General features: G+C 36.2%; 1 long non-coding RNA gene across 16 annotated transcripts in view; it reads right to left on the bottom strand.

Moving 5' to 3' along the window:
* LOC144317066 (uncharacterized) overlaps positions 1–13,643 on the bottom strand; it is a 571,155-nt gene that overhangs the window by 381,779 nt on the left and 175,733 nt on the right. The window lies entirely within an intron of this gene.

Here is a 13,643-nt window from a genome sequence, read left to right as displayed (position 1 = left end):
GCGATCTCAACTCTCAGGCTGCAAATTACACCTTCTTTTATCATCTCTGTAAGTTCTTTCCTACTTTTACATTTACTCAGAAAGAAATCCACTTGCAGCTTCTAAGAAGGAAAATCCCCTTACTAGAATTTGAGAGAAGTGATTATCCACAAAGAAACAGAGGCAAGGTTGCGAAATCATCATTGTTGTCGTCACCATCATCCAAAACCTGTAAAGACACCTAACCAATTGGAAGTTAATACATCACTTGAAAGCTATACTCAAAACTCAGCTGTTAGAACTGGGGAGGAGGAATTTAAAGATTGTCAGCCCTATCTTCTTCAAATGGAAGGTAAGGAAACAGGCCCCAATTGAGCAGAATCCAACTGAGTGTCCTGCATTAGACAGTTCTTCATTCGGTGCTGGGACCTGCTTATTTGCATAAGCTTTCCCTACCTGCAAGTATCAAATGAGATTGGGCCAGAAATAATTCTTTTAAGTCGTGATGCGTCTTCTTGACATGTAACGGACAGTAAGTGTCTGGGGAGGGGAGGAAGTGACCTCTGTGCACTGTCTTACAGTTCACAAGAACATCACATCCTGATCTCATTCTATCTTCACACCTTCAAAACAGAGAGAAGAGCAGAGCAGGTATTATCAATTTCAAATAAATTAACTGAACTACAAAACTTTCTCAGGGTCAAACAAGTGGTAAATGGGAGACTCAGGCTTTAAAATCCATATCTGACCTGAAAAGTTCATGTTTTCGGTCTTTTAATTTCACTTAAGGGGTGCCTGGGTGACTCAGTGGTTTGGCGTCTGCCTTCGGCTCAAGTCATGATCCCATAGTCCTAGGATCGAGTCCCATATCAGGCTCCCCTGGGGAGCCTGCCTCTCCTTCTGCCTATGTCTCTGCCTCTCTCTCTGTGTTTCTCATGAATAAAAAAACAATATTTAAAATTTTTTTTCATTTAAAATGTTTTAGAATCATTGTCCTAAAGTGTTTTTAATTTATTTTTGAGAGAGAGAGAGAGCGCAGGAGGAGGGACAGAGGGAGAATCTCAAGGAGACTCCCCACTGAGCATGGAGCCTTATGCAGGGCTGGATCTCACAACCCTGAGATTGTGACCTGAGCCAAAACCAATCAGCTGCTTAGCCAACAGAGCCACCTAGGCACCCCAAAACTACTGTCCTTTGGCTTATAATAGAATAGTTATTAACAACATAGCTTTTAGAGGCAAGCAACCAAAATCTGAATTCAGTTTCTACCACTTGATTAGCTATTAACCGTTGTTGTCTGTTTTGGTTTACATATTCTCTCCTGGAGGATGTGAGAACTAAATAATGTCGTATATATAAAGTTCCTAAGCACAGCACCTAGCATGGACTTAGTCATAAATTGTAGCTGTCATCATTCAATTTGTCTTCCTTGTATATAAATACTTATTAGCATAAATTCTTATAGTCCAAGCCATCCATCAAAAAAAAATTAGGCTAAATGCTTCTCTTTATATGGGTATAGTATGTGCAAACATAGGCCATGTTTTCCATGGAGAGTCCTTTAAAAAGATTATATGTTTCAGGGATCAAAATTTCTACAGCCTTGCTGCTCAAAATGCAAACCTAGGGATCAGCATCACGTAGGAGCTCATTAGAAATGCATAATCTCGAGCCCCACCCCAGGCTTGATGGTGAATCACATCTGCATTTTAACAAGACTCCCAGGTGATCTGAATGCACATGAAATTTTGAGAAGCACTGGTCTACCGGCGATGCTACGGAGCTGAGTGAAGGTGTTGTGCGCAGGCACTAATATTTATTAGTGACTTCAAAGCAAAAGACATGCATTTCCTTCAGCAACAGCCTCTGAAATCGTTCGTTTCCAACATGGGAAGTCCTCCATAGCTGGATACTCTTTATAGTGTTTGGTTTTATTAACTTAACATTGATTTATTATTCTCCCTCAACCCTACCGTTCTACTGTCAACCCAGGAGAATACATTGTATACATTGTACACATTCTGGAACCTCGAGCTGGTAAAAGTTAAAAAAGAAAAGACATGATCTAAAAGCTTTGTTTTCACAAGTCCCTTTTCTCCTTCCTATCCCAACTAAATCCAAAAGGGCAGCAGCTGCTGAGAGTAAATGTGGAGGCTTCTAAAATTAAATCAGCAAAAAAAAAAAAAAAAATGTATATTTATTACTGAGGTTGGAAGGGAAGGTGACATTTTTAAAGGTTAAATTAGGTAAATTAATTGAAAACAGAACAAGTAAAAATCAATCCTCCTTGCTGAGAGTAAACACATGCTATTTTTCAGTTGTTTGATAAAGTAGGTCCCTCTGCAGCTCTCCTTAAGATTCCTTTGTGATGGATGGAGACAGGGACTTCATTATATTTTTTTAGCTCCCTAAGTGCCAAGGCTATATGGCTCCATGGTCCAGCAGAGCTCTCATGGTTAGAGCACATGGGAACGATGTAGGCCAACCACCACACTTCAGCCCAAGGGACTTCAATACTAAGGACTTTGAACTAACCAATAAGCTCTCTTAAAAAAAAAAAAAAAAAGTCCTTTCTCAGCAACATTGAGAATGTTGTATCAAAAAGGGATTTAAAGGGCAGCCCGGGTGGCTCAGCGGTTGAGCGTCTGCCTTTGGCCCAGGGTGTGATCCTGGAGACCTGGGATCGAATCCTGTATCAGGCTCCCTGCATGGAGCCTGCTTCTCCCTCTGCCTGTGTCTCTGCCTCTCTCTCTCTCTCTCTCTGTGTCTCTCATAAATAGATAAATAAAATCTTTTTTAAAAGGGGGGCTATTTAAAGATTTACAGGGTAGAATCTATTCCCAGATTTTACTCCTGGGCTTTGGCAGCATCATTACTGTGTTTGATACCTGGCTCTTCCATTTTCTAGGTGTACAACTATGAGCAAGCTCTTTACTCTCTCAACTTCACTTTCTTCCACTATGGAGGTGGGATACTAGTACCTCCCCACTAGATAAATGTGAAGCTACCCTGAATTAGGGTAAATGTAAAATACCGAATCCTCTGCTACCATTTATCAGAAGCTTAATAACTATTAGTTCCTTTTATGGCACATCTAGGTACAAAGATTTGATTATCACTAAACATGTTGGAAGAAAAGGGTTTGCTTGTGGATACAAGCTTCAGGGAACTGATAACATCTGATTTATGTACACTGTGGTTATAAGCCAGAGGTGGAATTTGGCAGTCTGTCAGCAGAGCTTCCTTATTCTAACACATTCTTGGGTAAAAAATAGTCCTGTCCCTCTGATCACTTCATCTGATAGTCTCATCTGATCAAATGACACAAAATGTTGTATCTTCTTAGAAATTTTTCTGCAATCATTAGTTACCTTTAAAAATACACAATCTTGGGCAGCCCGGGTGGCCCAGCGGTTTAGTGCCACCGTCAGCCCAGGGCCTGATCCTGGAGACCCAGGATCAAGTCCCATGTCGAGCTCCCTGCATGGAGCCTGATTCTCCCTCTGCCTGTGTCTTTCTCTCTCTCTCTCTCTCTCTCTCTCTCTCTCTCTCTCTCTGTGTGTGTGTGTGTCTCATGAATAAATAAATAAAATCTTAAAAAAACAAAATAAAATAATAAATTAAAATTCACAATCTTATGGGAGGTAATACAAAACAGAAAATTCTGCTTAAAAAAAAAGAAAATTCTGCTTCCATAAAAAATAATAATTTCCCTCTATTGGTTTCCCCAGCAGTAGCCAGAGTGCCAGAGATGATATGCAGTTACACTATTGTAATTGGAGCACTGATGGCCAGCGTGTTTGATCTGCTAAACTTCCAATATGAGGTGGCAAAAATATGCAGATTTTTTTTTTTTTTTTTTTACTCCTGACCAAAAAGAGTCAAATTCCATTTGGGTAGAGAAATATACCTGTTTATCTTCTTGTATCAAACACACACACACACACAAATAGTCCTTAGAAAATGAGACAGATACTTATATGCAAAAAAAACCCTCAGTCCACACTTCACATCTTATATGAAATATTAACTCAAACTATATCAGGTCTATATACAAAATGTAAAATGTACAGCATTTTAAAAAAACACAGGAGAAGACCTTTGGAACACTGAATTTAGGCAGAACTAGATTTGACCCCTAAAGCATGAAATAAAAGAGAAAATATTAGTATCTTGAACTATAAGAATTTTAAGTGTTTTACTCTGAAAAAGACACTATTGAGAAAGAAAAGCTTTGAACTGGGAGAAAATAATTACAAATTACATATCTGACAAAGACTTGTATTAAGAAAATGTTAAACTCTCAGAACTCAAGAATAAGGAAATAAATTTAAAAGCTGTTGGGGCACTTGGGTAGCTCAGTTGGTTAAGTGACTGACTCTTGATCTCAGCTTAGATCTTGATCTCGAGGTTGTGAATTCCAGCCCTGCATTGATTGGAGCTTTCTTTAAATAGATAAATCAATCAATCAGTCAATCATGCTGAGAATAAACAAGTGCTAATGAAGATGGAACATAACTAGAACACTGGTGAGAATGCAAACAGTCCAGACACCGGAAGATAGCTTGGCTGCTTCTTATAGAGTTAAACATATACTAATAGGTATTTTCCTAAGAGAAACATAACTTGTATTCACATCCAATAAGACTCCGTTTCTGTAAAATTCTAGAAAAGACAAAACTTAGGGATAAGGAACAAATCAGTAGTTTCCAGGGCTTGTGGGAGTGGGAAGGAAAGGACTACAGATCCATGGCATGGTGGTGGGGGTATTGGAGGAAGATGACAAAAATGTTCTTCATTTGGATCATGGTGATAAATAGAAGACTTTATGCATCTGCTAAAAGTCATAGAACTGTGTGCTGCACGAAGTAAGTTTTATTATGTGCAATTTACATTTTTTTAATTTTTAAAGAATATTTACTTGAGAGAGAGAGGGCACAAGAGAGGGGCAGAAGGAGAGCAAGAAGCAGGCTCCCCGCTGAGCAGGGAGACCAAAACAGGGCTTGATCCCAGGCTCCTGGGATCACAACCTGAGCTGAAGGCAGACACTTAACCACCTGAGCCACCCAGGTATCCCTACAATTTAAGAATTGATTTAAAAAAAAAACATATGTGCTGAAAAGAAAGAAGCAAAATTGTTATTCTCATAAATTATGTAATCTCATATATAAAATACCTAAAAGAATCTCCAGAAAAATTATTAGAGATGAGGGTCTGACAAGTCAGAGAGAAGATCCATATAAAAAATCAATTGCATTTCTCTACACTGAGATGTTACTGGTATAAAGTGTAAATTTAAAAACAGACTCGTTTAGAGAAAGTTCATTTATGAAAGGAATTAAATATGGGAAAATAAAATATAAGTAAATGGAGAAACCTACCATGTTAATGACAAGTGTGAAGATCAATTTTCCGTGTCAAAATGCTAGACTACAGTCCTTGGTTGCCCTACTAAGTATAAGCATTTATTATAAAGGACAATTACAACAATGTGGTATTGGAATGAGGAGTTTCAAAAGAAAATTTGATCCAATGAAACAGAATAGACAGCCCAGGAACAGGCTTCTAGCTGCATGCAATGTGATTTATGAAGTGTCATTGCAAGACACTGTGGAAAAAAGTGAACTACTTCACAGGACCATACCAGTGCATCTCATTTGGTTTTTTTTTTTTGTTTGTTTGTTTGTTTTGTTTTGTTTTGTTTTTTTCATTTGGACTCAAATAGCACATTAAGCAAAAATGGCAAATCACAGATAAATGTATATAGTATTACACTATTTTTATAATACTCAGAGCAACACGACTAAATAATATTTTGTATTATATTTTGTATAATATTTAATATAATAATATTTGTATAATATTAATATTAAATATAATAATATTTGTATATATTTTGTATAATATATTTTGTATTATATCTCTATATTGTAATATAGAGATATATACATATGTAAAAAACTTTTTTAAATAGCAAAGGGATGATATACATACAACTCAGGAGGTTACCCATAAGAGGGAAGAGTAAGGGAGTTGGAATGGGAAGGGAGCAAAAAGATGTATTCAAGGGCATTAATAATGACCTTGTTCAAAAGTTGAGTGATGATGAGGAGATATGCAACATGTTTACCAAATGGTAGGATATAATCCCAAAACAACTAGAATAGAAACAGCCAGAAATGACCTGAACAGCCCCAAGTGTCACACCCACTGACCATTAGCCCCAGTAGGGGTACTTGTAGCTCATTATGCATCCTAATGTACATAACTGTTACATATTTTCATGGATCTTAAGTAGCATATAAGAAAAACTATAATGGCCACCAGGTACATGAAAAGCTGCTCAAAATAACTAATCATCAAGGAAATGCAAATCAAAACCATAGTGAGATATCACCTCACACCTGTGAGAATGGCTATCATCAAAAAGACAAAAGAACAAGCGCTGGTGAGGATATGCAGAAAAGAGAAACCTATGCCCTGTTGGTGAGAATGTAAATTGGTACAGTCACTATGGAAAACAGTATGGAGGGGATCCCTGGGTGGCTCGGCAGTTTAGTGCCGCCTTCGTCCCAGGGAGTGGTCCTGGAGACCCGGGTTCGAGTCCTGTGTCGGGCTTCTGCATAGGGTCTGCTTCTCTATCTGCCTGTGTCTCTGCCTCTCTCTCTCTCTGTCAGGAATAAATAAATAAATAAAATCTTTAAAAAAAATCTTTATGGAGGTTCCTCAAAAAATTAAAAGTAGAACTACCAGATGATCCAGCAATTCCACTTTTGGGTATATATGCCAAGGAAATGAAAATAGGATATCAAAAAGATATCGACACACCCACGTTCACTGCAACATTATTCACAATAAGCAAGATCTGAAAACAATCTAAGTATCTGTCAATGGATGAATGAACAAAGAAAATATATGTATGCAATGGAATATTATTCAGTCATGAGAAAGAAGGAAATCCTATCATTTGAGACAACATACATAGACCTTGAGGGCATTATGCAAAGTGAAATAAGTTGGATAGTGAAAGACAAATACTGTAGGATATCACGGACACATGGAATCTAAAAACTGAACTGTAAAAACATAATCAAATGGTAGTTACCAGGCTCTGGGGAGGGGGAGAAGGAAATGGGAAGATGTTGGCCAAAGTACAAACTTCCAGTTAAAAGATAAATAAGTTCTGAGGATGTAATGCACAGCTTTGTAATTATAGCTAACGATACTATATTTAATGCTAAAAGAATAGGTCTTAAGTGTTCTCAAGACAAGGAAGAAATGGTAATTATGTGACTTGATGGTGTTAGCTAACACTACAGTGGTAATCATATTGCACTATTTAAGTGTGTCAAATTAACATGTTATGTACTTTAAACTTACACAATTTTATATATCAATTATGTCTCAACAGAGCCAGAAAAATTACTATCAGTAGATAAACGAATTAGTAATTCACAAGAAAACTTTATAAATCATTAAAATGCAACCTTATAGTGGATTCTAAATGCATCAGAAAAATTCAAGAAAACGGTTTCTTTTTTATCCATTTCCAGAAAACTTCTGTCACTATTGTTTACAACCCCCCTGTGGCAATGAAAATCAATTTATTCTCCCCAAAGTGAACAGAACAGAAATAATCTATGTAATTCCATATAACAAACTGAAATTTCAAACTTTAGTATGTTTGATGCTCCAGAATTCTGTGATTAATAATATGATCAAATAAGAAAAATTTAATATATTCCCAAGATTGTGGGAATGAATAAAATATACTAAATGGGTATTTCCATAGGACCTTTGGAAAAAATTACCCCTGCAACTAATATTCCCATCATCTCCCTAATCCCCATGATTTACACTCAAAGTAACAAGAATAAGGACAGTCTTGTCAGATGGCAATTATGCTTCCCTTTTCATGACTGTTTTCCTAGCACTTTGAACAGTGATTTATTTGTAGTAAGTCCATGATAATTTTTTTTTACTTAACAAACAAATAGAAGAACACATAAAAGAATGTCTGTATAACAGCCCTTCACAAATAAAAATACTAAGTTGACTCAGGACAGCCACAATTTTAGCCAAGAGCTGACATGAGGATAAATCTCTATTTTAATTTCCCTATTACTCCTTACTGCCTCTCTTCCTACATGGGTCTGGCAACACACTCAGCTTTAATGCTGTTACAGAATAGATCAAAGACTAAGCCTAACAGAAGAGGAAAGACAGTAAGAATTGAGTTGGCACCATAAGCAAAGCCACTGTAACTACTGTTCATGGGTTACAAAAGAACCAGGGCCTCTAGATTTGCCTCTGATTTCTAGATCTTCCAGAGCAGCCTGATTTCACAACTGCATGAAAAATCAGTTCTCATCTCTGAATTCTATAAAGTGTATTTTGTTTAACTCATAATGTCTAATGTAATTTTGAGATGTTCAAATTCATAAAAAACATACTCCCTTTCCACAACTGAACCCATACACTTTAGTTGGATTTGCTGGATATCCACACACACACACAAAATCCAAATGCATAGTATATAATGATATCTTAAAGACAAAATTTTAAGTTAAAACACATCAACGTCAGTCAAAAGAGATTAAAAGCCGTCTTTGAGGATCACATAAGCAGTAGAACATTCATTGAGAATGAATCCTCATAGTTTCAACAACTAAAAATAATGTAAAACACAGGAAGCAAAGTGGATGAAAAAAATAAGAGGAAGCAAAAAAGCATTATTATATGACCTTGTGTGGCCTTGAAGGAAAAGTAATAATTCAAGATGAAACCTTCTGAAAATGAACATAATTCAGATACATGTAATGCCAATGAATTAAACGTATTCAACATTTTAAGTTGCAAAACCTTTGCCACATATACTTTTAGCTGACTTTTTACTTTACAGAGAGAAAACTTGAGGTACTAGAAATTTAGCCAAGATCGCTCAGAAAAACCAGAAAAAGCATCAGAAATAGAACCCAAATACTCAGCCCCACATTTCTTCCACTCAAGACCATTCTGACCCTTTCTAGAAAAACCCCTAAATGGAATAAGAAAGATACAAAATCAATCATTTCAAAAAATAAGATGCTCAATCATTTAATTGGTAATTTGTACATGACTCCATCTATTTAATGGCTTTTGTTTTTCACTGAATCAAATGATAGCTGTCATCGCACCCACAGAGAATACAAAGCAGCCAACTGATTCAGTCAATTGAAGCGAATAAAATAAAAAATAGCAGTCTTTTTAAATTGTTGAGGAGTAAAAGATTTCAAGCTCCTTAATCTCATTAAAAAGAAAACAGTATCTTGCAGACATTTAAAAAAAATATGACTACTCCATTCTCTTGAAGTTTTAGAATATTTTAAAAATTATTCCTGAATCCATGCGCTTTGTGATTATTTTTTCATAATGATGACCTTTCCTTTTCATCTCTTTTCATACTACGTACTTAGTGCCCTAGGTGGTCTGCAGTATCAATTAAGGATATGGTGTGTGTTAGGGGAAGAAGAATTCGCTCTCCTATGTATATAAAATTAAAGTTGTTCATTAGTCACTTTAAATGAAAGAAGGCAGAAGGCTATTTTATTCTTTTTTTTTTTTTTTTTTTGATTCAACCAAGGGGAAAAAAATCTGTACAAATGAAGAAGAAACAAGGAAGGTCATTCTGGTCATATAACAGATGGACAGGCTGAAGAGGGAATGCATCCCAGCATAATGTTTGACTTTATTAACATAAATAGAAATTAAACCTGCTCAAAAACCTTAGAAGGCAGTCCATTATATCTCCTAGCCTTGATTTGAATTGTAAAAAAAAATCATTAAAATTAGAAGTGCACACATTGATGTGACATTTAATTTTGCATTTTCTTTTATACTTTCAAGATTTCTACACTGTCATGAGAAAAATTCATTTTACCTTTCAGCTGTGGGTGGGTGCCCATGGGGCTACTGGACCAGAGGAGGTCACTAGGCATTTCATCTCTATACATTTATGAATGGTTTGGACCTCCTCTTTTATCAGTGTGGGTTGTGGGAGCTTATTAATCATTTTCTAAAACATTAATGGACAGACAAGCGCTCTGCCAGCTGGCGAAAAATGGCAGCTGCAGCAGCATGCAGAGCACCCTTGACACAATTAAGGAATGAAGCCAGGAGCCAGGGCTGGGGGCCATAGAGGAAAGAGCATACCTTCAGCGACTTTGTCAATCAGTAAGGTTAAAAGGTCAATGTGTATCAATAAAAAAAATCTAACAGTCATTTTTCTTTGCTCTGATGACAGCCTTCAGACTGTTTGAGAAAGATCATCACTAACAACACGGGAACTTTTCACCCCTGAGCAACCTCAATGGATCAAATGCATGAACAGCCATGATGAGCAATTGCTTGCAATTTCATCAGAAACTTTTTCCAAGGTTTGTAACCATGAAACCACACTTTTGTTCAAACATGATCAAACAAGTACAAAAAACAAGATGAAAGTTGTCTTTCATTTTATAGAAGAAAGGCCAGCAGGATTTAGAAAAAAGAACACCAGCCCAGGTTAGGAGATCTGGCTTTTAGTCCTTACCGTAGGGCTGACAAATTGGGTGACCATCATCAACTAACTTAATCTCTCTCAGACCAATATATAAAATGAGGAGCTGAGTCATGGTATTTAAAGTCATTTCTAATTTTGAAATACTGAACCCAGGGGTTGCTTCCTGTAAACTTCAACATCGCTAAACACTTATGTTTGTTGACTGTATGATGTGTTGATCTCCAAGGAAACCAAGAGGAAATTTTCAAAATTAAGAACTCTGTCTCTATCAGGTTGGAACCAACCCAAACATTTTGCACTCCTGCCATCTCTCTTTGCCTCTTTGCCTTTACTCATTTCTCTCCCCACCTTGCATCTCTTGCCAAAATGTTCTCTTGTTACTCTGCTCTCTCCAGATCTTGTTATTTGCAAACTCAAGCGATTCTTAGCAGTCCCCATAAGGCTCCCTCCAACAAACCACACTGATATCCCTTCTCTTAAATTCAGTTCTTCTTATACTCAATAACACACAGCTATAGTTAGCGAGTTTTTTTTTTTTTTTAAGTATATAATTCCTTTGTATCGGTCCTCCATAATACTGCAAGTTCCTTACAACAGGAACTGCTAAGACTTTTCTGGACCTCATACAACTGATGGCAAAGTACCAGTGTATGAAGGAGGCTTCCATAAGCGTGCCATTGACTAACGAGTAGTTCAGCTTACGAATGTTAGAAACAATTACCATATATTTTCCTCATAAAAACTTTACATCACTTAACAATTCTAATTCACTTGACCCTCTTCCAACCTTAAACAATGCAATTCTTTTAAAAACTTACTCTTCTTTGTCTGCATAACTTTAAGAGCACAAGAAACAAGATGTAGCATAATACCTTAGTAACTATCTGACAGATGTTGAAAGATTTTTTTTTTTTAGCTCACCCTTTTTGTATCTATTCTTTACTGAACCTAGGAATATGCTGGCATTTTTTTTTCTGACAACAGCACCACAATAATGACTATAATTTGTACTTATATTCATAAATCTATTTAATTATTTGACAATAGTCAGGTCAATCCATTAGGAGTCAAACATATTTATTTATATATCTCAACATATTTTTGTCAACTATAAAATCCAATTATTTTTCTGTGATGCTCATTCTTAGCCAGGCATCCTGCATTTTTATTATGCATTTTTCTTTTCCTTGAGTCCCTTACTTTCTTTTTTTTTTTTCTTAAGCAAATGTCATTCAGTCTTTGTAGGGACATTTTTCCAATATCAGTGTCACTTGAAGTGCTATTTTTTTCTTTCTTCTTAACAAATCTTACCTTTACAACTTACTAGTATGTTATCATTCACTTCTTAACTGATGACTAATATAGTGGTTAGACACTCTGCAACTGGGAAATTTCTATGTGAATATACCCAAATCTCAACCCCCCTGGAGAAGAAATTCCTTTCAAATTACATTTCTTTTCCATGTCAGGATCTGATTCTCATCAATTTTGTATTTTGAACATTCTCCTCCAAAAAAGAGGGAAAACTTTAACGTCTTATATTTGTGATACCATTTATCATATAATACTCACATAACAACTTGTCTACATTTCCTACTTAAATAGGATGCATTGTCTGAACAATGCAAAAACATCACTTTACTGAACTCACAAGTATTCATCAAACTACTAATTTATTTATCACAATCTAGACCAAGAAGTATGTCTGTTTTATGTTTGAGTCAACATCTTTGGTCAAAGCCTACACTGTCTTTTTCCCTTTCCTGTTCTATTTTTTTTTTCATTTTTAATAACTACATATGAAATTAAAGCTGATTTTCAGAAAGGGGACACACTCAGTGAAGTTACTTTGTATTTCTACACTGATGGTTCTCCATTTAAGATTGTACCTACTTTTACAGTATTTGTACATTCACTTTCCTTTTCAATTCTGTCATAGTTGTCATGATTTTCTTTTCAAGCAAATGAAAATGATTCAAGTAGTACTCATAGTTTACATTCACAAGTTGGCCTCCAAATTCCACTTGTCTGTCCTATAATGCATGCCCATTCACTCCTTTCTTGAACATCATTCTACATAGTTTCTCTGCATCCATGAGAGAACATTTTTCTGCCTAATGACAAAAGAAATTCATTTTAATCTACTAGCTAAAAAAAATCTATTGAAAGCAATATCCTGACAGCTATAAGGCTGGACACGGGTATAATTATGGCAAAATAAATCATTTGCCAAAAACTGCCTATGAAGTTATAGAGATGCTTTCCATTCAATAGTTATTCACTTAACAGATGTGCTATGAAATATAAACACTCTAATTATTCCAAAGACTTTCCTTAATGCATTGAAGAATTTAAAAATACTGTGTACATTATTTAAATATAGTTATTTTCTAGATGATTCCTCTATTTAGATTTCCCAGACAGAGGCACTCACTAACAATGTCTTCAAGAAAATTCAGTCGGTCTAGACAAACTTAGCATTCAGAAAAAGCTACATTGCAATTGGCAACTTTCTGACTGCCTAATATTCTCATCAGGCTTAGATGTTAACCAGATTCAACATTTGCCTAGAAGAGACTAGAAAACATATACTAAGTTACTGTAGATACACTGCTTGCCTATCTGGCTTGGGCAGCCCTAATGTCTATTTCTGCAGAAGAAATGTTAGTTTTCGTGCATTCTACCTACATTAAAACTACAGTAATATCATCTTTGACTAATGATACAAAATATACATTTCAAAAGGGAAGACATGCACATAAGATGGGAAAAATAAGTAGAAATGTCTTGCCCTGTGTGCCTTTTAAAGAACCTTGAACTAGGCCATCTGTATGTACTTCACAATGAAACTCAACAGGCTGCCACTGAGCCTCTTCTCCATAGGTATGAAATGAGAAATTCGGAGAGCTGCTGAACATTGAATTTTCTCAGTGGAACAGCACACACACATTTAACACAAGGGCTTCTGCCACCGAGACACACTGGGGAAATTCAGCTTTCAATGGCTTCGACTTCGCACCCCACAGCACAGTGTCACACAGGCTGCTGTGCTCAGCTTGGTGTGCTCCATAAAACAAGGACAAGTACTTTTAAAGACCAGCAAAATGATAACAATTGGAGCTGA

The sequence above is a fragment of the Canis aureus genome, chromosome 7 (assembly GCF_053574225.1).
Source record: "Canis aureus isolate CA01 chromosome 7, VMU_Caureus_v.1.0, whole genome shotgun sequence".
NCBI classification, from domain to species: Eukaryota; Metazoa; Chordata; class Mammalia; order Carnivora; family Canidae; genus Canis; species Canis aureus.
The sequence above is the reverse complement of the archived record's forward strand: the minus strand, read 5'-3'. Positions and strand labels throughout refer to the sequence as shown.